Source organism: Rhinopithecus roxellana, chromosome 1 (assembly GCF_007565055.1).
Source record: "Rhinopithecus roxellana isolate Shanxi Qingling chromosome 1, ASM756505v1, whole genome shotgun sequence".
NCBI lineage: Eukaryota > Metazoa > Chordata > Mammalia > Primates > Cercopithecidae > Rhinopithecus > Rhinopithecus roxellana.
In genome coordinates this window covers 44,760,192-44,784,479 of record NC_044549.1, presented here as the reverse complement: position 1 = coordinate 44,784,479, position 24,288 = coordinate 44,760,192, and the positions used below count along the sequence as shown (strand labels likewise).

General features: G+C 45.2%; 1 protein-coding gene and 1 non-coding gene across 5 annotated transcripts in view; one reads left to right on the top strand and one right to left on the bottom strand.

The window, feature by feature from the left end:
• The first annotated feature begins 762 nt into the window (after positions 1-762).
• MYLK (myosin light chain kinase) overlaps positions 763-24,288 on the top strand; it is a 223,453-nt gene continuing 199,927 nt past the window's right edge. For 2 of the 4 annotated variants that reach the window (XM_030942155.1, XM_030942139.1), the window contains exon 1: positions 763-890. The gene's annotated coding sequence lies outside the window, so the exon portion shown is untranslated. The remainder of the gene's footprint in view (positions 891-24,288) is intronic. The other 2 variants (XM_030942161.1, XM_030942145.1) reach the window with 2 other exon arrangements.
• On the bottom strand, positions 17,893-18,023 carry LOC115892186. Its single transcript, XR_004052070.1, has one exon. It is a non-coding gene; the product is annotated as a small nucleolar RNA SNORA5 (small nucleolar RNA).

Genomic DNA, 24,288 nt, shown 5'->3' with positions numbered 1-24,288 from the left:
AAGGGTAGCTTGTAAAGGGCCCTGAAATAAGTTATTTGTCCCTCAGAGGAAATGGAATTGCTACTTATTGTAGGTATTTGTTTCCCTCTTAAAAAGTGAGATTTGCCCTCAGAGGAGAACAAAAGTTTCTGAAGGGAAGAGAAGGAGGAATTTCAGGAGCCTGGGCCAGGCTGAGTGGGGGGCCCCGTGTTCTGCCTTGGTGTGGGTGTTGGGGAAACAAAGCATATCGGCCCAGCCCTGGGACAGTGAAGGTAGGAGAGATACTCCTCTAGAAGCACAGTCCTCTCCCAGGGTGTCGGTGTTTTTTTTTCCGGCCCTGTCAGCCCTTTCTTCCCCTGGCCATGTCACTAAAGCCAGATCTCTGATAGCCAGGAACCAGCTCCCTCCAGAACTCCCCAAGAGCTACCTGTCTGCACTGCCTTTCACCTGCAGGAAGGCAGCTCCCATGGCTTTCCTCCCTCACCCCTGCCAGGGCCTCTCCCTAGACCCTGCAGCCTACCCTGAGTACCACCCTCATGGTTCCGCATCTGTCCTCTGTGGGAGAAGAAAGCACGTTCTGGTTCTCCTTGTAACTATTGTTCCCGAACTCTAAACGCATAACCCCCCACACGGTAATAAAAGCCACCCATCGTCACTGTTGGGACGCTTCCCTGTTTCTACATAGCCTGTCCCAGAGTGATGTACTCCTCCCAGCCGCTCCCACATCCCTTCTGCGTGTCTGTCTCTGATTTGGCTTTCCTTTCCTCCTTCCCACCCACCCAGGTGGCTCCTGAATCAGCTGCCTCTGCTGCAGTTCAGAGCAACTTCAGGAGCTTCCCAGCTGAGAGCTTCAGGACGCCTTTCCTGTCCCCCTGGCCCAGTTGCCACAACAAACAACAGAGAAGACAGTGGTGAGTGAGCAGAGTTTACATTATGCTGTTGACCATTCCTCCTCAGTCCACCCTGGGGAGGCTGCAGAGAGGGGAGCTGTGTAATACGTATTTCTAGGTGCCCAGAAGAGACTGCTGCCCCCAAGGTGAGATGGCACCTGGCCAGCTGCCCAGGCAGGTAGGAGTGAAGGCAGCATCCTGCAGCATTGTCTGTTGATCTTGGCTTAGCTGGTCAGAATTCTTGAACTGGTGAAGGTGGTGGGAATCATCATTGGAACTAGCCAGGAAACAAGAATAAGGGCCTGTGGGATGCCATGGCTGCTGCCAGAAACTGTTCACCCTGCGCACTGTGGTACTCCATCCTTCCAAGCTGGCTGAAAACTTTCTTCTCCTGCTGCTCCAGGAGGCTGCTCTGACTAACTCTGGTTTTGATTTCTCCTTTGACTCCATGGTTCCTTGGCAAGCAGGCATTGTTGGGGATGGAACACAGGTAGAACTTTGTGTTACCTGGACTCATAACGATAGCTAGTTCTGTGGGACTGAGCAGCTTCCAGAGCATTGCCCATAACCTGGTCATCTGCACTCTGGTGAGAAATCCCATGTGATAATAGGTGTAGAGTGAGCCTGATTAACAAAGACAGTGCCTTCTTTGGGCAGCTATACAATAGAAAATATTTTAAATAATATTCCAAAAGTGTGGGTGATCATTTGGGATTTCATATGTGTACTTTGGGGCTTAGGGGGTTTCCACTGCTTTCTGCAGCTTTAGCAGTGAGGAAGGTGGTTTCCCGCTGCTACCCTTGACCCCCTCCTTGGGGTCTAACTACTATAGTACCTCAGGGGTCCTCAGCTAACATCAGCCTGGGGTGAGGGTGTCTGTTAACTCTCAGTGCAGAAGAGGCTGGCAGGGTCAAAACCAATACCAATGAAGCAAAGAAAGTGAGAAGGTTGGTGGGTGGGGGAAGTGGGGAGGCATGAATTAATAACAGGAAGTGTGGCCTGTGATTTCAAAAAAATAATACTGATTATTTCCCCTATGGTGCTAAACCTGCTTTGAACTATGACCCCATCATTGACTTGAGAGAACAGCTTCTTAGACTACTTTGAAAGACATATTGAAGTATGTAGGGCCTGCTCTTTTGTTAAGGAAATAAATCCCATAACATCAAAGGAATTTTTTAAAAAGTGACTATGAGGTTGGATTCTAAAATGGCTGATAAAGGGAAAAGCAGTGTCCTACTACTGCCTGAAAGAAAACACAGCACATATGGCTGAGGTGGGGCTTTATTTTAGGATTTGTGGGAGGCTGGACCAAAGTGAACACTGAACATATGAGCAAGGCATCCTTTAAAAGAAAGCCTTAAGGCTTTTCACACTGTGAAGCACCATAGGTAGAAGATCAAAGGATGCAAAAAATAATGCAAGTCCCTTTATTTTAAAGACACATCTGCCTGGCCCAAAGTCAGGATGAAAGTTGTGCCTCTGGTACTGGTGAGTGGTCTATGCCAGAAGCCCTCTTTGTTTAGTCACCTACTTTATGCTGTGACAAGGACATTTGCAATGAGGAAAAGAAGTAAATAAAAATGAGATAAAACTTCAGTTTTAAAGACTAGGGGCTCATGACACCATAGGACTCACCCAGTATTCCTTTCTTCGCATCACTGGGGCCATTTGAGCAAAGCTCTCAAGACACATCTGGTCAGTGCAAAGGCAGTCTAGAACTCATGCCCTTCTCTGTGAGTCCCTTAAAGTCTAAGCGAATGGGACACTCATAGGTAATACAGGACTCCTTAGCGAAATGCAAACATTTTTAAAAAGTTACTCATAATAGTTGTACGTATTCATGGAGTACATAGTGATGTTTTGATATAATTAATATATGGTGATCAGATCCAGGCAATTAGCATATCCATCTTTGCAAACATTTATCTTCTCTTTATGTTTGAAACATTCAATATCCTCCTTCTACCTATTTGAAACTATGTATTATTGTTAACTATAGTCATCCTACCATGGTATAGAACAGTAGAACTTATTCTTTCTATCTAGCTGTAATTTTGTATCCTTTAGCAAATCTCTCCCTATCCCTCCCTTCCTGCTACCCTTCCCAGCCTCTAGTATCCTCTGTTCTACTCTTTTACTTCTTAGAGATCAACATTTTTTAGCTTTCACATATGAATGATAACACACCGTGTCTAACTTTCTGTTCCTGGTTTATCTCACTTAACATAATGTCCTCCAGTTCTATCCGTGTTGCCGCAAATGGCAGGATTCATTCTTTTTTATGGTTAAATAGTATTCCATTGTGTATCTATACCACATTTTATTTATCCATTCATCTTCTGTTGGATACCTACATTGATCCCATATCTTGGCTGTATGTAAATAGTGCTGCAGTAGACATGGGGATACAGATGTCTCTTTGATATGATTTCCTTTTTTCCTTTGGATAAATTCCCAATAGTAGAATTGCTGGATCATATGGTTTGTTCTATTTTTAGTTTTGGAAGAACCTCTATACTGGTTTCCATAGTTGCTATACTAGTTTACATTCCCACCAAGAGTATATGAGTTTCCTTTTCTCCTCATCCTTGCCAGCATTTGTTGTTTGTGTTTTTGAAAATAGCCATTCTGACTGGGATAAGATGATACCTCATTGTGGTTTTGATTTGTATTTCCCTGATGATTAGTGATGTTGGGCATTTTTCCATATATTTGTTGGCAATTTATATTTCTTCTTTTAAGAAATGTCTGTTCATATAATTTGATCATTTTCTAATCAGATTGTTTTTCTGCTGTTGAATTGAGTTCCTTGCATATTCTGGATATTAATTCCCTGTCAGATGAGTAGTTTGCAGATATTTTCTCCCATCCTGTAGGTTTTTTCACTATTTGTTTTCTTTGCTTGTTTTGCTATGCAGAAACATTTTCATTTGATATAATACTATTTGTTTATTTTTGCTTTTGTTCCCTGTGCTTTTGAGGTCTTATTCATAAAGTATTTTCCCAGACCGATGTTCTGAGGCATTTTCTTTATGTTTTCTTCTAGTAATTGTATCATTTCAGGTCTTACATTTAGGTCTTTGATCCATTTTGAATTGATCTTTGTATAGAATGAGAGGTGAGGGGTCTAGTTTTATTCTTCTGCATATGGATATCCAGTTTTCCCAGCACCATCTATTCAAGAGAGTATCCTTTTCACAAAGAATATTCCTGGTACCTTTGCCAAAAATCAATTGGCTGTACCTATGTGGATTAATTTCTGGGTTCTCTATTTGTTCTGTTGGTCTATGTGTCTGTTTCTATGCTAATACCATGCTATTTGGGTTACTACAGCTTTATAGTATATTTTGCAGTCTGGTAGTGTGATACCCCCAGCTGTGTCATTTTTGGTCAGGACTGCTTTGGCTATTTAGGGCCTTTCATTGTTCCATATAAAATTTAGGAATTTTTTTTCTTTTTCTGTGAAGAATTTCATTGGTATTCTGACAGGAATTGCATCCAATCTGTAGATTGCTTTGGATAGTATTGTCATTTTAACAATATTGATTCTTCTGATCCATGGGCATAGGATGCTTTTCCACTTGTTTGTATCTTCTTCAGTCTCTTTCATCAGTGTTTTGTAGTTTTCCTTGTAGAGGTCTTTCACCTCCTTGGTTAAATTTATTCTTATTTTTTTAGTGGCTATTGTAAATGGGATTGCCTTCTTGATTTCTTTTCAGCTAGTTTGTTGCTTGTGTGTAGAAATGCTACTCATTTTTGTATATTAATTTTATATCCTGTAACTTTACTAAATTTGTTTATCAGTTCTAAGTTTTTTGGTAGAGTCTTTATATACATATATATATGGTAGTTATCATCTTTTCATTTCCAGATGTAAGAATCCCTTGAGCATTTCTTGTAGGGCTAGTTTAGTGGTGATGAATTCCTTTACTTTTTACTTGTCTGTGAAATATTTTATTTCTTCTTCCTTTGTGAAGATTAGCTTTGCTGGGTATAATATTCTTAGCTGACAGGGTTTTTCCCTTCTTTCTTTCAATATTTTAAATTCTATTCTTTCCTGGCCTGTAAGATTCCTTTTGAGAAATCTCCTGTTAGTCTAATAGAGATTCCCTTATATGTAACTTAGTGCTTTTCTCTTGATGCTTTTAAAATTCTTTCTTTGTCTTTGACTTTTGACAATTTGATTATAATGTGCCTTAGTGAGGAACTGTTTGGGTTTAATCTATTTGGGGTTCTTTGAGCTTTCTAGACCTGAATGTCCATCTCTCTTCTAAGACTTAGGAAGTTTTCTGCTAATTTTTGTTTCATTCGTTGATTTCCTTTTAGTTCTTTTTAAATGATATCCATCTGTTTGTTGAATTTCTCATTCAAATCTTGAATTATTTTCCTGATTTCATCAGATTATCTCACTGATTTTCCTTAAGATTATTATTTTGAATTGTTTTTCTGGCATTTCATACATTTCCTTATGATTGGAGTCTGTTACTGGAGAATTACTGTTTTTCTTGGGAGGTAACATGTTTTCTGGTTTTTTCATGGTTGTGTTTCTATGTTGATTTCTATGCACCTGGTGGAAAAATTGCCTCTTCCAATTTTGTGAAGTAGGCTTTGTAGAGAAAGACTTATTTATATGAATGTGTCTTGTGATGTCGGTTCAGTGGGGTGCATTTGCCTGGGTTCTAGGCTGATGCATTAGTGTAGTCTCTGTGTAGTTTCTTCACCTATAATCCACACTAGTGGCATTTGTGATTTCTCAGTGACCTAGGTTGAAAGAGTTTGTGGTGACAGTGGTGTGGCTTTACCAGGCTGGGCTTGCTGGGTTTGCTGGGCTCTTTCTAAGGTTGGAGGATATAAATGTAAATGATGGATTGACCAAATTTGGGTCTAGCTTGCTGGGTTTGGGGTCCCGGGGCTGTTATTCTGGCCAGGAGCATGAGCCTGCAGATATTTGGCCAACCTAGTGTGTCTGTCAGGAGTGATCTGTGGGGCTGTTTTTCAGACTCAGGACAGGAAGCTGACAGAAGGCTACTTGGCTGAACTCAGGTCGTGTTTGCTGGGGACTACCTACAGGTCTGTTTCTCATGCTTGTGACACAGCCACATGGTTGCTTGGTTGGCTGGGTGGCATGTCTGCTGGGGATGGTCCATGGGGCTGTTTCTTTATCTCAGGACATGGGCTTATAGCTGCTCAACCAGCCTGGTGATGTGTCTGCCAGGGGCAGCCCATGCAGCTGCTTTTTAGGCCCAGGATGCAGGCGCAAGGCTACTCAACTGGTGTGGGGGCATGCCTCCCAGAGGTGGCTCACAGGGCTATATCTCAGGCTGGGACATGGACAGACAGCTGCTCAGCCAGCCTGGGAGAATATCTGCTGGCTGGTCCACAGCATTGTTTCTTAGGTTTGGGACACAGGTGCAAAGCTGCTCAGCTGGCATAAGGGCATGCCTGCCAGGGATGCCCTGTGGGTTTCTCAGGTCTTTTTTGGGGGTTAGGGGTGGTACAGGGCCACTAGGCAGGCCAGGAACATGCCTATAAGGGGGGGATACCATTATGGAGCTGTTTCTCAGGTCCTGAGTGTGGGTGCATAGCCACTTTGCTGGTGCAAGGGCATATCAACTGCTTGGAGGCTCAGGGGCCTCTCACATTTAGAGAAGGGCATGCAACCATTTGGCTGGCTCAAGGGTAGGTTTGCTCCAGTCAGAACTGACAGATTGGTCCTCTGGCTGGAAGTGCAATGGCAGGGGTTGGTTTCCCTGCTATGCAGGATCAGAGTCACAGCTGATCTTGGGCCCAATCTCCATGCAACTGAGGTTGTGGCATACAGCCACCCATGTGAGCTTGGTAAGGAAAATGGAGCTCCAGTGCTGGGAGGTGCCGTAGTTACCAGCCTCCAGAGCAGGATTCAATCCAGAGGTGGCTCAGGTCTCAAGATTGTGTCTTGCTGCGGCAGCTTGGTTCACAAGGGGTGGGAGAGATGGGAAGTGCATACCTTGTGCTCCTAATTCAGGGCAATGTGACTGTGTGAATTCCAGTGTGTCTCCAAACTGGGCCCAGGACTTGTGAGGACTGTGGGATTCTCCTGTTGTAAGGACTGTAGGTGTTTGCAATGCTGATGGGGACTGGTGGGGATCTTCTGCTTACCTTTTCCTTGCAACAAGAAGTCTCTCCTGACTCCAGACAGATCCAATCTTAGCAGGAGAGATAGAGCTGCAGAGGTTGGGTGGCTCCATGCTGCCCTCCTGGATTTCCAGTCACCACAGGTGTGTCTCCATGCCCTGCTGCATTCTAACACTCTCCCTACCAACATTTCTCGCTAGATGTTTCAAAAGGACAAGTAACCTGTATTCCCCTATATGTATTTTCAGAGATGTCAGTGGAAGATCTTCTGTCTGAATTCCATGTCTTTTTTTTGTTTTGTTTTTGTTTTTTGAGACAGGGTGTTTCTTTGTTGCCCAGGTTGGAGTACAGTGGCACAATTATAGCTCACTGCAGCCTCAACCTGTCAGGCTTAAACAATCCTCCTGCCTCAGCCTCCTGAGTAGCTGGGACTTAGGTGCACACCACCATATCCAGCTTTTAAATTCTTTGTAGAGATGGGGTCTTGCTGTGTTATCAGGGCTGGTCTGAAACTCCTGGGCTCAAGCAATCCTCCCACCTCAGCCTCTCAAAATGCTGGAATTACGGGCGTGAGCCACCGAACCCAGGCTTATGAATTCCATGTTTTTAATGAAGATGATCATTCTGCTTTTGATATAATAACTTTGAACAATGAATTGTGATATATATCATATCAAATTATATTTACATATGCTTCATTATTATTTTTCTTTTTTTAATGAAAGCGGATGTATTTTAGAGAGCTCTATATTGCTTGATATATAACTTGTAGTTAAATAGGGGGTTTGATCATGTTTCTTTAAAAGGTGGGCATTAGGACCTTGATCAATAGCGTAACCATCTCTTATGTTATTGTTTCTGTGAAAAATTCAGTCCCCTTCCCCAGAAAAGAATGTAACTCTCATCAATGTGGCTAACGTGACATGACATTCTACCAGGCATGACTTTCATTCATTCAACAAGTGCTCCTTGAATGATAAGTGAGGCAAAGTCCCTGCTCTCATGTAATTTTCATTCTAGTAGAACAGGAAGACAATAACATCCAGTGGTGATTTTAAAGTACAGTAAGAGCCAGACTCAGCGGCTCACACCTTTAATCCCAGCACTTTGGGAGGCCAGGGTGGATGGATCACCTACAAGTGGAGGGAGAGGAGTGAGGGATGAATTCTGGGCCTGAGCACTTGGATGGACAGTGGAGCCTTTTGCCTGGATTGGAAGTGCTGTGAGAAGAGCACATTTGGCTGGAGAAAATGGACAGGTCCTGTATGTCTTGTTAGATAAACCAGTCGAGATCTGGAGTAGGCAGTGAGATGTCAAATTCTGGAGGTCAGTGGAGAGGGTGGGATAAGAAATGTGTGTGGAGATCACCAGCCTCTAGATGGTGTATAAAACGGCACGACTGGATTTGATCACCTCAGGAGTGAGCATGTCAGTCGTTTAGAGACCAGGAAAAGGAAGTAGGAAGAAAAACAGGAGAGCATGGCATTCCAGAAACCAAGGGAAGAAAGTCTGTCAAGAAGCGGGGGTGGTGACTAACTGTTAGTGCAGCCACGAGGTATTTAAACCCATTATCACACAAGGAATAATGCTCTCTTGGTGCTTTCCTGCTTTCATATGTGCTCGTGGGCCTCATCTTCCCCCATTAAACTGGAAACTCATTGAAGCCAGGGATGATTTCTTTCTTCTGTTTGCACTCAGAGCCACTCAAAGCTGTGCCTTAACTGCCTCACCCCAAAAGCTCTTCAGTGTGAGGTTGAGGCCTGAAGTGACGTTTCCTGAGGATCTACTTTTGGAGTTGTGTATTGGGGGGTGTGGGGACAGTGATGACAAGGAAGGTCCAGGACTAGTCCCTTCCTAGGCAGAAGAGGCTACTGATGTCCCAACTCTGAGTAGAAGGGTTGGGTGGCAGAGGAGAAGACAGATGGAAGGAGTAGGACAGATGCACAAACGTGTCAGATTCCTGACATCAGAAACTGTCAGCCCCACAAATGTGGTCATAGGACTTCAACCTGACAAAGCAGGGACACTGAGGGGTCATGATGGGCTCTTTGCCCGCTGATTGATACAGCAGTAGGATTCTTTATCATACTCTGTAAAGTACACGTGAACCCCTGCTGCAGCTGAAGAAGGATGGAGGAGTCCCTCATGGCTTCCCTTGAAGGTTTCTTACTCAGAACTACCAGTTTAGGTTCTTACAAAGGCTAGAGAATCCAGATGGTACCTGTGTCTGGGGAGTAATTCTATGGGCTGTGCTCTGGGACAGCAGTGGCCTCTTCTCTTGACCAGGTTTCATTTCTCTGTATTGATGGGGAGTACCCAGGCCTGAGGGTCTGGCCATTTTTGACTAGAGGCAGTATCTGTAGTGGAATAGCCTGAAGACACTGTCTTAGCCTATTTTATGCTGCTATAAAAGAATATCACAAACCAGGTAATTTGTGAAGAATAGAGACTTATTTCTTACAGTTCTGGAGGCTGGGAAGTCCAAGTTCAAGGGCTGGCTTCTTGCTGGGGCCTTCTTGCTGCGTCATCCCACGGTGGAAGGTAGAAGGACAAGCGAGAATAAGAGAGCAAGAGTGGGGTTGGACTTTTTTTTTAATAACAAACCCACTCCTACAATGATGAACCTATTCCTGAAATAACACGAATCTATTAATGAGAACAAAGCCTTCATTACTTAATCAGCTCTTAAAGGTCCACCTCTCAAAACTGTTGCAGTGGGAGTCACGTTTCCAAAACATGAATTTTGGGTGACACATTCAAACCACAGCAACCCCCTATAGGGTTGAACAAATTGGGAGTTAATCTATATAGGTAAAGGGATGGGTTTTCTGGCAATTGGGAGATTGCAATGAGGTTTGGATCTTGTCCTGTCTCTTCCATAAACATAGTGAAAGCAGACGACCCATAGTATCATAAGAAAGCATAAGAGTAGTTTCTGGTTGGGGCACTTGTGAACACTTTGACAAGATGGAAAGCCATCTTGGGGTAGGCAGGACCAGCAGTTGAGCCCCTACAACACAAAGGAGACCCTGGATGTGGGATGAGAGTGGACCCCTAGCCCTGCAGAGTTTAAGCTGGTAGGAGGCCTGCAGACCAAGGGTTCATCCTTTGGAGTTTTTCTTGGAACTTATTACTAAATGTTTCTAGATAATCCCTGATCATGGGGCCTGATAAAATTCATTCTTTTTTTTTTTTTTTTTTTTTTTTTTTTTGAGACGGAGTCTTGCTCTGCTGCCCAGGCTGGGTGCTGTGGCGGGATCTCAGCTCACTGCAAGCTCCGCCTCCGGGGTTCACGCCATCCTCCTGCCTCAGCCTCCCGAGTAGCTGGGACTACAGGCGCCCACCACCTCGCCCAGCTAGATTTTTGTATTTTTTAGTAGAGACAGGGTTTCACCGTGTTAGCCAGGATGGTCTCCATCTCCTGACCTCGTGATCCACCCGTCTCGGCCTCCCAAAGTGCTGGGATTACAGGCTTGAGCCACCGCGCCCGGCGATAAAATTCATTCTTACTGCTAAAACTATGTTAAGATAAAAGTTGTTTTTATTCATTTGCTATCCATTAAAGCCATTACAGACTAATTATTTTTCAAAAGAAAGAAAACTATGCTACAGTTCTGCAAGTAACTTATGACCAGATGTTGAGGTCTTGGGATACCCTGCCCTACTTAAAAAATATTGTAAGAGATCTTTAGATGGTAAAATCTAAAAATAAAACCCAAAATATAAAAAAGATGAATAATAGCAAAGCATGATAGTTCAAGAGTTTTGTTGAGTTATTTATTTTTTATTTATTTTTAAAAGAATCATAAGTTATAATTTAATACCAGTTGCTGAGACTTAGATATACCCAATTTTCTAGTGGGGAGGGAGGGTAATTATAGAAAGCAAGAGAGAAAACTTTGAAAATCACTGGTAGCTCAGCCAGGCGTGGTGGCTCACGCCTGTAATCCCAGCACTTTGGGAGGCCGAGGTGGGTGGATCACTTGAGGTCGGGAGTTCAAGACCAACCTGGTTGGTTGACATGGTGAAACCGTGTCCCTACTAAAAATACAAAAAAAAAAAAAAAAGAATAGCCAGGTGTGGTGGTGCATACTTGTAGTCCCAGTTACTTGGGGGAACTGAGACAGGAGAATCACCTGAACCCGGGAGGCAAAAGTTGCAGTGAGCCGAGATCGCTACTACACTCCAACCTGGGCAACAGAGTGAGACTTCGTCAGAAAGAAAAGAACGAGAGAGAGGGAGGGAGGGAGGGAGGGAGGAAGGCAGGAAGGCAGGAAGGCAGGAAGGCAGGAAGGACGGAAGGACGGAAGGAAGGAAGGAAGGAAGGAAGGAAGGAAGGAAGGAAGGAAGGAAGGAAGGAAGGAAGGAAATTGCTGGTAGCTTAGCTAAATAGTCAGTGGGTATCTGCAAGCTAGACTTTATCATGCACACAAATCTTCGATCTGAAAATGAGCGGCAGTGGAAGTAGTGGTGGTGGTAGGAGGCAGGAGTGAAGATCATGTCCCATTAATTTAGGGTATCTGAAAAAGACATGGAGCCACTGACTACTTCTGTATCCACCAGTTTTCCACTCAGCTGTCTGAGGTGAGCAGAAATTGTGTTAGGCATTTCCATAACCTTATCCTTAACTGTGTTCCCTCCTTTTCTTAGTGCCTGAGGTGAGTCTGGCAGTATCAGTGCTTCCCTGCTCCCATTCATGCAACCATGTTTTCAGATCCTGGCTTGATGTGGGTTAGTTAGCTGTTCTAGGCCAGATTTCTCAGATTTCTGTCCAACCTCTTCTGCCCAACTACAACAGCTGGTGGTTGTAGTAACTGGCCTTCACCTGAGTCACACCCTCAGGTCATGCATCCCCGCCTTTTACAGGCAGGGTGGTTAGCATGAGAGCCCTGCTCTGTGCTCTCATGAAGGATGAGGGGAGAGGAGAAGAGCACCTTAGGATGATGGTAGAACTTTCAGTTCTCTTGACAACAAATTAAATGAAGGCATACGCTCTCCATGAGTTTTATTCGTACAGACCTGGTGTCTGATGCTACAGTTAAGAGATTAGATTTAGAAGGATGGTGGCGCACCGGGTTTGGTGGGAGGAATGAATGGGATGTAAGGAGAGATGATGGTCTGTGCATCTCAGACAAAAGGAACTTAAAAAGGGGAGTCTTCAAATTCAAAAGAACGCCCCCCTGGAAAAAAAAAGGAGCCTCAGAAATATCTCAAATGCACAGAAATTTGAATTAGAATCCAGAAGATGAAAATCAACATGAATAATATGAAAATAAATAAGGAAACATTCTTTACTTAAACATTTTAAAAAGTCAGCTAAATGTTGACAGGATGTGAAGGGGTAGATGACATTTTAAGATAAGGACTATGGGAAAGGAGTTTATTTTGCCACTATCTTTCCTATAGACTTTTGCTAATAACTGTGAAGGGTCTTAGATTTCACATACTTTCAAGTTAAGGAGTTAACCTGCCACAGTTTCATACATGCTGGCAGAAGATGAGACTTATAGGTTAGAGATAAGGGACTTTGTGATTCACAACAGTAACAGTAATCAGAATATCAGCATTTTCCTGTACTGGTTCTTTGAGCTCCGACCTCCACAGGTTGACACCAAGAGGGCCAGGTGATACCTGCACACACAGTGGAGAGAAGTCCTGAGCCTTGGGAACTTGAGAGTTCTGTAATGAACAGTAAGTGTGCCTGCACTTTGCTCCATCCTGAGGGAAACTCTCTCTCTCTTTGAAGGCTGTTTGCTATGCAAATCTTCTTGAAAAGATAGTCAGGAACAAAGGCAGTCAGCACCTCTGCTTGCAAGATGTGCAAAACTGTGAGAGATATGAAGAATGGTCTCCCGACTGTTGCATCAATAAAAAGGTAGAGGAAGCTAACGTTTATTGCATCCTTGCCGTGCACCAAGCACTGACCAGGAGACTTCTCATTTCTTGCCTCATTAAAGTTCCAAAGCAGTCTTGCCCAGCGGTGGTGCTGTTGTTGTTTTATCGATAAGGAAGCTGGTGAGTCAGGGAACTGGAATATCTAGGTGGAGGACTTGTGTATGTATTATGTACTTCTTATGTGCTAAGCATTGTGCTAAGAAGTAGCTAAAACTTAATTAGATGTTTATCAGGTGCCAAGCACAGTTCTAAGAGCTCTCCATGAATTGATTGATTTAATTCACCACAACTAAGATTATCAGGCGCTGCTGACGAAACCGAGGCACACTGGGTGATGGAACTGAGCTTCAAATCTGCACATTTAACCACTGTGTGGCTGTGAGTTGTGGGTTTTTGTTTTTGTTTTGGGTTTTTTTTTTTTTTTTTTTTTTTTTTTTTTGAGAGAGGGTCTGGCTCTGTTGCTCAGGCTGGAGTGCAGAGGTGCCATCTCTGCTCACTGCAACCTCTGCCTTCTGGACTCAAGCAGTCCTCCTTCCTCAGCCTCCTGAGTAGCTGGGACCATAGGCATGCACCACCACACCCAGCTAATTTTTGTGTTTTTTGTAGAGTTGGGTTTTGCTGTGTTGCCCAGACTGGTCTCGACTTCCTGGGCTCAAGTGGTCCACTTGCCTTGGCCTCCCAAAGTGCTAGGATTACAGGCACCCTGTGGTTGTGTTCTTTCTTCATTCCTCAGAGTCATAGCAAGAGGGTCATAGTGAAACTAATGTGTGCCCAGAGGAAGTGGATGTATTTGAAAACTGCCAAGTAGAAATAGTTGAAGTGGGACTGAGTGTGTTTAATCTGCAGAAGAATAAAGGATAAGTTATGCCTGTCTTCAAACATTTGTAGGTATGTCTTATAGAAGAGGAGAGTTCACTCTGTGTGACTGTAGGAGGCAGAATTGGGTCTATTTAGGGGGAGGCATATCATGGCTCAGCAAAAATCATTTCTTGAATAATACAGTGCCCCCTGACATCATATGGGAGTGGGCTACCTGTGAGGGTGGTAACTCAGTGGTTACCTTTCAGAGATGTGCTGTCTGGGCCCTGTCAAGGTCCCCACAATAAGCCCCTCTGCTACAGGAGCTGGGCAATGGAAAAGGACGGCCCTAATGAGGTTCTCTAGACCATTCCTAAGAGAGCTGACCCTGCTAACAGTGACCTGAACTCTTTCCCCTGCTATGCCTCCCTGTCCCTTCTTGGAGCCTCAGGCCTCAGATCTGTTGGGCATGCACAGAGATGGTTTCTGCATGTGTGAGGAGGGTGTCTTACCTCTTGGGAATCCAGGACCACCCTAAGGATCTGGAGGAGTTAGTGCTGCAGCTCCTTGCACTCTCAGGCCTGCTCTGTCTCACAAGGGGATCCACTAGGATCTGGACTAAGTCCTGCCTCAAACCCTGCTGGGTTTGGCTCCTTACCTGCCATCAGCCTGTAATCACCAGCCCCATGGCTCAGCTATACCCTGGCAAATCTTGTCACACACATCAGGTCCACTATTGCCCAGTTTGGGACAGAATAAGATTCTTCTGCTGGGTGGGAGGTGGAATGAGCAGATCTCTGTGGTCTTAACTTTATCTGTGGTTCTGTGATTCACTCTTTCCTTGTCAAGTAGCCCAAGCTTTAAAAAGCAAGTGGGAACAGGTGGTTGGGCCAGTGCTGCTCTGTGATGACCTGGCTGTGGCACCCTGGCAACTCCCCTGGTGTAGCTGTAGGCCTGGGCTGAGCAGATCTGATCCAGATGCAAGCCCAGAGAGGAACCCTGGGCAGGTAGGGAAAGGAATTTGGGGAGATGGTGAGAAACAGGAGTGGTGGCAACTGGCTTCACAGTGTATGTTCCACTCTGCTAGAAATGGCCTTTGCTGGGGGCTAAAGACTCCCCAGAAATAGTCTTAATTAGTCTGTGGACATCTTTAAAATAATCTAATTTTCATCAAAGGGTTTTAAAGAGTGATGCTTAGCCCAGTGTAAAGGGCATAGTCAAGATCTGATCCTGAAATAATGTCTCTGCTATCCTAGATGTCAGGAGAAACTAAAAATATCCTCATCACTCTGAGGAATTCTTGTTTTATTGAACCCATCTCTCTTCCCTCTGAGCATCCTTCCAGAAAGTGAGAGAGTGAGGAAGTGAGCCAAGAAGCTTTAATTACCCAATCTGCTGACATTATTTTATCTACGCCACTGATATTAAATCTGCAAAGCATTCCACTTAAATCTCAGTGCTAAGAGCAGCCTCTACAAACTTGGGCCTTTGTCCTTCTGCTGGCTGTGGCCCATGCTCTGTTTCCCACCCTACCGCACCCTCCCTCAGACTTCTTAAATTCCGAAGCTCTCTGTGGCACTGGAAATGATCTGTCTATGGACTGTCCATACTTCAGGAAAGTCCCCGATCTGTGTGTGTTTATTTACCAGTTCTGCTCCCCCCAACTCAGCCTGGCTGTTTGTGGTTGAATTATGGCACGTGCCCATCATTACGGAAACCTGGATTTGGCAGGGATATTGTACCATGTTTCTATTATTGGCATCTTTGAAGAAGGAAGAGAAAGTCTGTTTTTTCCCTCTCTTTTACGTACAAATGAAAATTTATTTCTTATGTTGTTAACTTTTCTGGTCAACCAGTCAAATACATCTTCAATTTCAGGTTGGTTCCCTGGAGTGTGGAAGTTTTCTCCTGGTTTAATGTTGACTCTGTTGTCTAATAGCTGGTTCATTTAGCACCTGATTGGTGCTATGGTTATAGCTGCAACAGGCCACATTTAAGGAGGGCTTCCAGGGAACCAGCACTGTGCTGAGGACTTCAATCCTCATGACCTCTGAGACAAGTGCTGTGACCATCTTCCCCCCATTATAGGGAGGACATGAGCTGAAAGAAGTCCAATAACTTGCTGAAGGTCTTGCAGCAGAGCTGGGGCTAGAAGCCAGGCAGTGTGGTGCCAGAGCTGGCTGACTTCAGCGCCTACTTCTTGCTTCCATGCATGCATACATATGCTATACATACATATGGGAGACCCATAGGATATATGCCATCAATACATACTGTTGTGCATACCCGTGCTCCCACCATCCTCCCAGGAAGTGTTTGTATCATTGTAAAACCCTGTCCTCAGCAAGTGTGTGTTAAGAACTTACTGTGTGCGGATCCAAAGATGTACAAACCCAGGTCCTGCTCATAGGCATTGCAGCTGGGGAGACAAGGCCTTGATCTGCAGAATCTGAGCTGGGCTGAGCAGGGGAAGCGTTGTCTGTTTTGTTCAGTGCTATGTCTCCAGGGACTATTATAGCACCTGGCAGGTAGTATGCTCTCAGAAACATGTGATGAAGGAACAAACTTCTAATTAAACAAAGCCATTTACATTTTTACAAATAAATGAAAGAACATGTGAATTTCTAAGAAGTATAAAGGACATAAACTGAGATTAGAGAACAGATTAAATTATGTACATTAAGCTGTATAAAAAGCTCCCCATGTTGTCCTCATTTTTCTCACTTTTCATAGATTGGTGGGCACAATGTCATGGATGGGGTGCTTGTGGACCCATGTCATAAATAGGGCTTTCGATGCTCTTAGATCCTGCTGGGTGGGGAGGGCTTAGAGAAGAGATGGACCTTGAGGTTGGAGTAGGACTCAGCTGGGTGGAAAAGAACGTGGGAGGCATTCCAGAGCTGCCCTCACTGGTAGGATTATACTGGAGAGGGTAGAAGCCTCATGTTTTGCTTGATAACAGTCGTTTTGAACTTCACGACTTCTCGAAGTTTGGATCCTTTTCTGTCTTACTCAATACTTGCCTCACTTCCCAAGGCTTACCTAACTTGGTTGGGTATCTAAGTGTACATCCCTTCAAACCATGTAGGAATCCCTGGACCTCATCCTTGCCTGAATTCTGGCACCAGATCAAGAAGAACAAGCTTGAACGGAGGCTGAGGCAGGAGAGTAAAATACTGGGGAGCCACAAGTCAGCACCAGGCAAGTTGACAGGAATCAAGAGGACCTGGATGCAAGAGCCATACAATCCCACGCACTCTGACTCAGTAATTGAAGTTCTTGAAATGTATCTTGGGGAAATAATCTAAAGGATTATTATGGAAATAAAGGGACCAGGTGCAGTGGCTCATGCCCGTAATCCCAGCACTTTGGGAGGCCAAGGTGGGTGGATCACCTGAGGTCAGGAGTTCAAGACCAGCCTGACCAACAAGGTGAAACCCCCGTCTCTAGTAAAAATACAAAAATTAGCTGGGCATGGTGTCAGGTGCCTGTAGTCCTAGCTATTCGGGGGGCTGAGACAGGAGAATTGCTTGAACCTGGGAGGTGGAGGTTGCAGTGAGCCGAGACTGCGCCATTGTACTCCAGTCTGGGATATGGAATGAGACTCCATCTCAAAAAAAAAAAAGAAAGAAAGGACAAGTTTATGTCCATTAAACTGTTTGTTTTAATGAAATTGGAAGCAACCTAAATGGTAACTAACAGAGGCATCATTAAGTTTTGGCTTATCTACTTGCTGGAATATGATACAGTCACTGAAAATAAGATTTATGAAGAGTGTTCCATATCTGAGGAAAAGCATGAAAAATGAAGGCAATGATAATTTGTTTATATAATTTTATTTTTAAAAGTATATACATAGAAAAATACTGGAAAAATATTACAGAAAATGATAGTATTTATATTGGGGGAAAAGTCATTTGTAATCCTACTCACAACCAAACTTTTAGCCAATATTGTTTATTTGTTTATGATTGACAAAAGACAATGGGACAAGGGAACTCAGGTGAGTTTAACATTCCTGTAAAGAGTCAGAAACGAAGACACTGTCTGTCTAGCAAAGGAGTAAGGACAGCTATGAAAACATGTTGTCCAAAATAACCTGGAGTGTGAAATAACAGGTTCCTGGACAGAGGGCACATGAAGCCCGAGCTTGGCCGGAATAGGGTGAATGTGGCCAGGGAAGACACCTTTGTCTTTTGTTTTCCTAGAGGCTTGGTGTCTGTAACCAAATTTATCCCTGAGGCCGAGACACAGGAACAGGGCCCATGAGTCAGTGTTTCTGTGGCAGCCCTCTGGGTCAGTGCCTACACAGGCAGGGCAGGCATCAAATTTGACACAGCTGCATGGGGAAAACATCTTTGAAGTCATGTCTTGTGTCGGGAGACATGGGAGAGAGGTGGCCATATGTATACCCTGGCTCCCCTAAATAGTCCCAGCATGAGTATTCAAAGAGCCCTTTCCATTCTCAAGAATCCTCATTTGGATAATATGTTATGTGGTCACCCTAATTATTGAAAAGGAGGTTGGAGGACATTCTGGGTTGATGACAATTGCTCTGCTGGTTGCCTCTAGTGCTTAAGAGACCATGAATTGTCTGGGTATGGTGGCTCATGCCTGTAATCCCAGCACTTCGGGAGGCTGAGGTGGGCAGATCGCTTGAGGTTGGGAATTCGAGACCAGCCTGGCCAACATGGTGAAACCCCGTCTCTACTAAAAATACAAAAAGTAGCCAGGCGTGGTGGCACATGTCTGTAATCTCAGCAAGTTGGGAGGCTGAGGCAGGAGAATCACTTGAACCCAGGAGGTGGAGGCTGCAGTGAGCCGAGATCACGCCATTGCATTCCAGCCTGGGCAACAGAGTGAGACTCCCTCTCAAAAAAAAAAAAAAAAGAGGCCAGGCGCGGTGGCTCACACCTGTAATCCCAGCACTTTGGGAGGCGGAGGCGGGCGGATCACAAGGTCAGGACATCGAGACCACAGTGAAACCCCGTCTCTACTAAAAATATTTAAAAAGTTAGCTGGGCGCCATGGTGGGCGCCTGTAGTCCCAACTACTCGGGAGGCTGAGGCAGGAGAATGGCGGGAACCTGGGAGGCAGAGCTTGCAGTGAGCTGAGATAGCCCCACTGCACTCCAGCCTGGTGGACAGAGCGAGACTCCGTCTCAAAAAAAAAAAAAAAAAAAAAAAAAGAGAGAGAGAGAGACAGTGAATTAAGATTCCCTGATGCAGAGGTGGGCCCAGCCTGATGGAGAAGTGGCCCAGGTGTTGTAGATGAATATAGCTCTGCTATCCTGATTAAGATAAACAAGGTAATTATTCCCAAGCTGCCCCAGCATGTGGCTAGAATTCATATTTAACTTTGACCGAAGAGCTCCTTTTCCCCTTGCAGTCTTGCTCCCCCATCCCGCAAACCTGGTACATGACCATTAAAATCTCAATAAGCAGAAGCTTAAGTAAGGGTATATAATTTGCCAACTGAACCTTCCCCTGTTTGCAACCTTTTAGCATTAGCAGGTTCTTGACTTTTCATGAAAAAGCCCTGGTATGGCTAGTGCAAAAATCAGTTCAAATGGTAGAGGGTGATAACTTTAAGCAGATAGGGTCTTTGTGAGTGAGCTTTGTTTACTTCCTCCTGTCTGCCCTTTCTTCTATCGGCTCTGTCAAGGCAGGCTTTTTGGGAACCCCATTAATGAGCAGACTGCCAAGTTGATTATCAGTGATCCAGCCTGGGAGCCAAGACTAGGTTCATCTTGCAAGAAAAGTGGGGTGGGATTGTGGAGAAGACCCCCTCCCCTGTGCCCACAGGAGGATTGGTGTGACCCTGAGTACCCCGGTATGCCTGGCTGGACATCTTGGGAGCACTGGGAAACAGGAGGTAAAGACCTTCATGCAGTATCTCCTCACAGCCTTAGCTCAGCGGGGCCCCCAGTCAACAGAGAAGCCGTGACAGGCACAGCTGACTGGACATGTGAACAAACAGATTAACAGTTCAGGGATTGCCAAAGTAAAGAGACATCTAGATCTTTCGTAGATGTTTTGTTTGGTTGGTTGGTTGAGGGGCACAGGTGACAAGTGTTGGGGCAAACTCTGGCTTTTCCTGGACTTAAGCAAGAAGTCAACTTTTGGCACCTGGACACTATTTTAAGTCTCTAGTTAAGAGATAAGGAGAAACCACCGTCTCACTCAAGAGAGAACGCTCTGCTTTGGAGGCCAGGCTAGATATGAAATTGGCCGGAATCTGCCGAGATCTGTGGAGAGGACACCTGAGCAAGCATGGGCTAATGTTAAATCATAGCTTCCTGGAGAGGTTGGGTGGGGAAACCTGACTTTCAAAGGGGGAGAAAGTACCACTGCAAAAGCTTAAACTGAAACAGGTGTGAGCAAGATGGTTCTGACCTCCCCTCATTTGGTTTAAGCGTGCATCACAAGGAACAGGTGCTGTCAATAATGAATTCAGTTTTTCTCCTGGGCCCAGAAACAGAGAGGGATGAAACCATTAAGGCGATGGAACCCAGCCCTGACTAATAGGTATGAGGGGGAACAGAACTGGGGGCAAGAGTTCTTCAGTGTGGGCGTCCTGAATCTCTGCAGCTGACTCTGAGAAGTCCCAGGGGTCTGCTTTCTCTAAGAACAGTTCCATATTGGGTAATGACAAAAAACCAGAGTGAGATTAAAAATGGATTCTTTATATTGAGCATTAATGATGAAAGCTCCAGGTGATAGCATTCTGTTCAATGTTATATAACTGTTAGAAATGGGGTTTAGTAATTAGAAGTGAATTGTTAATTTAATAGATATGTTTTTATAGGAAAATGATGTAAATAAGTATGTGAAGTACTGCTTTCCAGCCTGATCAATCACAGCTGAAGGGGCCTAGCTATCTGGCTGCTGTGTCTACCAGGTAGAAGCTTACCTAAGTTGCTTGAAAGAAAATGTTCTGGCACTAGAATTGCCGTTTCAAAGCTTTGCAGGGATGGTAAACAGCATACTGCTCTTCAGAGCACTATACCAATCTTGTTATTGTTGGCGTGAGAGAGCATCTAACACTCAATAAATGCTGGGCACTCCAGGCTGAATGCTAAAAAAATGAACTGCTGCCTTTGTTTAGCACAGTGTCTCCAGCAGGGTGCAGAATTTCAAGTTCAGGAGTAGACAAGCATGAAGGGTCTTAGGGTCTTTGAACAGGCCAATGCCCCATTAGCTTTTTAATTTTCCTTCCCACTTTCCTGGCTCCTGGGGCTCTACTTTTCTCTTCGATAAACTGTTTTCTCCAATAGGATTCCAAATTCCCTATTGGAAGTTGAACCCCGTATCCTCAAGGCCCGTGCTCCCTGAGCCAGGTATGAGTGCAGCTAATAGCTGGTGGCGGTCCATTGATCTCCCTGTTGGCCCTGCATCTGCCTGTGCTTCCCCCTTGCAGCTGATGGAGGATCCTGTGTGAAAGGGCTCCCTCACCCCAAGTGCAAATGGCTCCCTGTTTCATAGAGGGTTGACAGGGGACACACTTTCTCCTCTCCACTGGGAACCACCTGAGCTGACACCTCTGAGCAGAAGTTCCTCTTTGTATTCCTGCTGATGGGCTGTGCTCTCAGCTGGTCATTGATTTTCTCCGTGCCTTCTCCAGGTTCCCAGAGGTCACCATTTTCTTTCTAGTTAGCCCCATTCTAGAAGAGATTTAGGGCTGGGAGAAGAGGAGAAACATATGTTAGCCTCATTAATATCTTTGGTGAAGTGTGAGGAGAAAGAGGTAGCTATGATTGGTAGAAAAATGAGACTGTTAAGGGAGAAAAGTATGTCTGTTAAAAGTATGACTGATATCTCTGTTATCACCCATCATTGCAGATGGTAAAAATCAGTTGTTCTCAGCAACATCACTGACTGCCCTGCTGAGACCCTGGAACTGGAGGGTGTCCTTTGGGAGATAGGCAGGTCATGATGTGGAAGGGCCAGTGTGAGTCACATGAGGGCAGCTGAGGGTCTGACTGGACTCCCGGCCAGTCCTGCCACAGGCATTGCAGGCAGCTGGTGCTTGAGTGGGCTCACCTGCCTAACTGAGGAGCACGACAGGGAAGGTGAGAAGCATCCTGAGCCTGTTGGGGGGACTGTTCATCTAGAAGAGACACAACTGGAATCCCCATTGGCAGAGCCAGGGCCAGGCTTAGAGCATCAGGTCAAGACTGCATGGACTTCAGTCAGCTCAGCTTTAAAGAGCTGTGGCTAGAGGAGAGACTCCAGCAACCTGCAGACCAGCTCAGGGGAATGTCAGGGGAGTGAGGGGCTGAGTGGCAAGGAAACGGGCAGGTGACCACGAGCTCCTTGCTCTCTTCTTGTCTGCCTCTTCTCCAGTAGGCTGAGGGTTCCCGAGATCCAGGGGCCTCCTCAGAGCCATAGTGAGGAATGTGCCCCTTCCAAGGCTGCTCCCTGAGTCTGTCTTCCCTAACTTCTCTAACTCCTTTGCTCTTCTCCCTGTATTGCTGTGATTCCTCCCAGCTGGCTGGGATGGAGCTGGACTTGGTCCCTGCTGAATCTCAGAATCTAGATTGGAGCAGCAGTTGCTCAAATATTCAGTGAATACTTGAAGGCAATGACAGAGAAGGTGAGAAGTGTCCTGAGCCTGTTGAGGGGACTGTTCATCTAGAAGAGACACAACTGGCATCCCCATTGGCAGAGCCAGGGCCAGGCTTAGAGCTGGCTTACATTTCCTCATTTTGTATTCCATTGAGCGCCAGAAATGAAGCAGAGAGGGCTGAACCCTGACACAGTGGGCCAGCCCAAGCCCATTGGAGCCCAGAAAGGCCCAGGCTTAGCAGATGCCAGCTCCAGACCCAGGGCCACCCTGCTCACCCAGGGCCCACAGGGGGATGCAGATTGAACTCTTCATTCCAGAGAGTGGCCACCTCAATTGGGAAGGGAAGCAGGGGCAGGGGAGGAGAGAGAAATCACAAGGAGACTGTGGGAACCACGAGAAACATGACCATTCTGTCCTGAGGTCTGGGGGTAGGGCCTATGTCCGTGTTTCACCTGCAGCGCCTATGTCATTGTATTGGGAGGAGGTCGTTGAAGCCCTCACCTTATTTATAGTCCTAGCGGGCACTGTGGGCACTCAGTAAATACACAGTGATAGATATGTGGACAGATGATGAGTTCTGAGCCTTAGGCCCTTGTTCTTCCTGCTCTGCTGAAAGCACAAACCTGATAAAGCTTGAGAACCATGATCAGGTAAACTGTTCGAAATAGTCAGGAGAGTCCCATCTTCTCAATCCTTTTGTCCAGCTGTGGAGTAGGCCTTTTAGACAAACAACAGTGGCCTAAGAAGTTGGAATATGGAAGAGATTCCTATATATAAGAACAGCAGGAAATAATGAACTTCTGGAATTTCCTTGCTGAGAGTGCTGTGTGTTCTGGCTGTGGCATTTGGCTACTGCGTGTATGTCCTATTTCCTGTAATACAAGGCTTAGCTCATCACTAGCAGACTGACAAGCTAGTCTCAGAAACAGTCATACAAACTACTGCATGTATGTCCTATTTCCTGTAATACAAGGCTTAGCTCATCACTAGCAGACTGACAAGCTAGTCTCAGAAGCAGAAGCTGGGATTGTCAAATGGGTTTCCTTAGCATACTCCATCCTGCTTACTGGTGAGAGGTTTAGGATAGCGTGTCTGAGCTGCTGTCTGCAGAGCAGAGTGTACGAGTGGCCCTGCAGGCGCTAGAGCTCACAGAGAGACTGCCAGGATGTGCACCTAAGATTATATGTTTAGAAGTCTTCTTTTTTTCTTTCTTTTTGAGATGAAGTTTCACTCTTATTGCCCAGGCTGGAGTGCAATGGCATGATCTTGGCTCACTACAACCTCTACCTCCTGGGTTCAAGCGATTCTCCTGCCTCAGCCTCCCAAGTAGCTGGGATTACAGGTGCCTGCCACCACACCCAGCTAACTTTTTGTATTTTTAGTAGAGATGGGGTTTCACCATGTTGGCCAGGCTGGTGTCGAACTCCTGACCTCAAGTGATCCATCCACTTTGGCCTCCCAAAGTGCTGGGATTACAGGTGTGAGCCACCATGCCTGGCCTGTTTAGAGGTCTTCTAACCCCAGAGAGGTTAGGATACTCCCTCAGGGCCTCACTGTTAGCAGACCCTGTCCCTGAAATTTTGTGGTCTTCAGTCAGTTTCTTCTCTGTAGGCCTTGGTTCTCTTATCTATAGACTGAGAAGGTGAGCCAGGGGCTCTGAGTTCTGTGATTGTGTGCAATCTAGCGGCAGAGCCAGGACAGGACACCAGGACCTTTGAACTCCAATCCACTCCCGGGTCTTCCCTGTGGCATCTCTAACAATGTGACCTTGTCACCAAGGGTCTGAACCTTGGAATCAGAGACGTCAGTTCAAATCCAGCTGATAATAAGTAGCCATTACTTATTAGCTTTGAGAACTTTGGCTACTATTACTCAACTTCTGAGTCCTTCTTTTATCTTTAAGATGAAAGCAATACAGTATGTATCTTATAGAATTACTTTGAAAATTAAAGTAAACTCGGATAAAGCCCTCAGTACAGTACCTGGTCCTCAACAGGCATTCAGTAAATGGGTTGTTTGTATTAGTGACAGTTGGTATGTG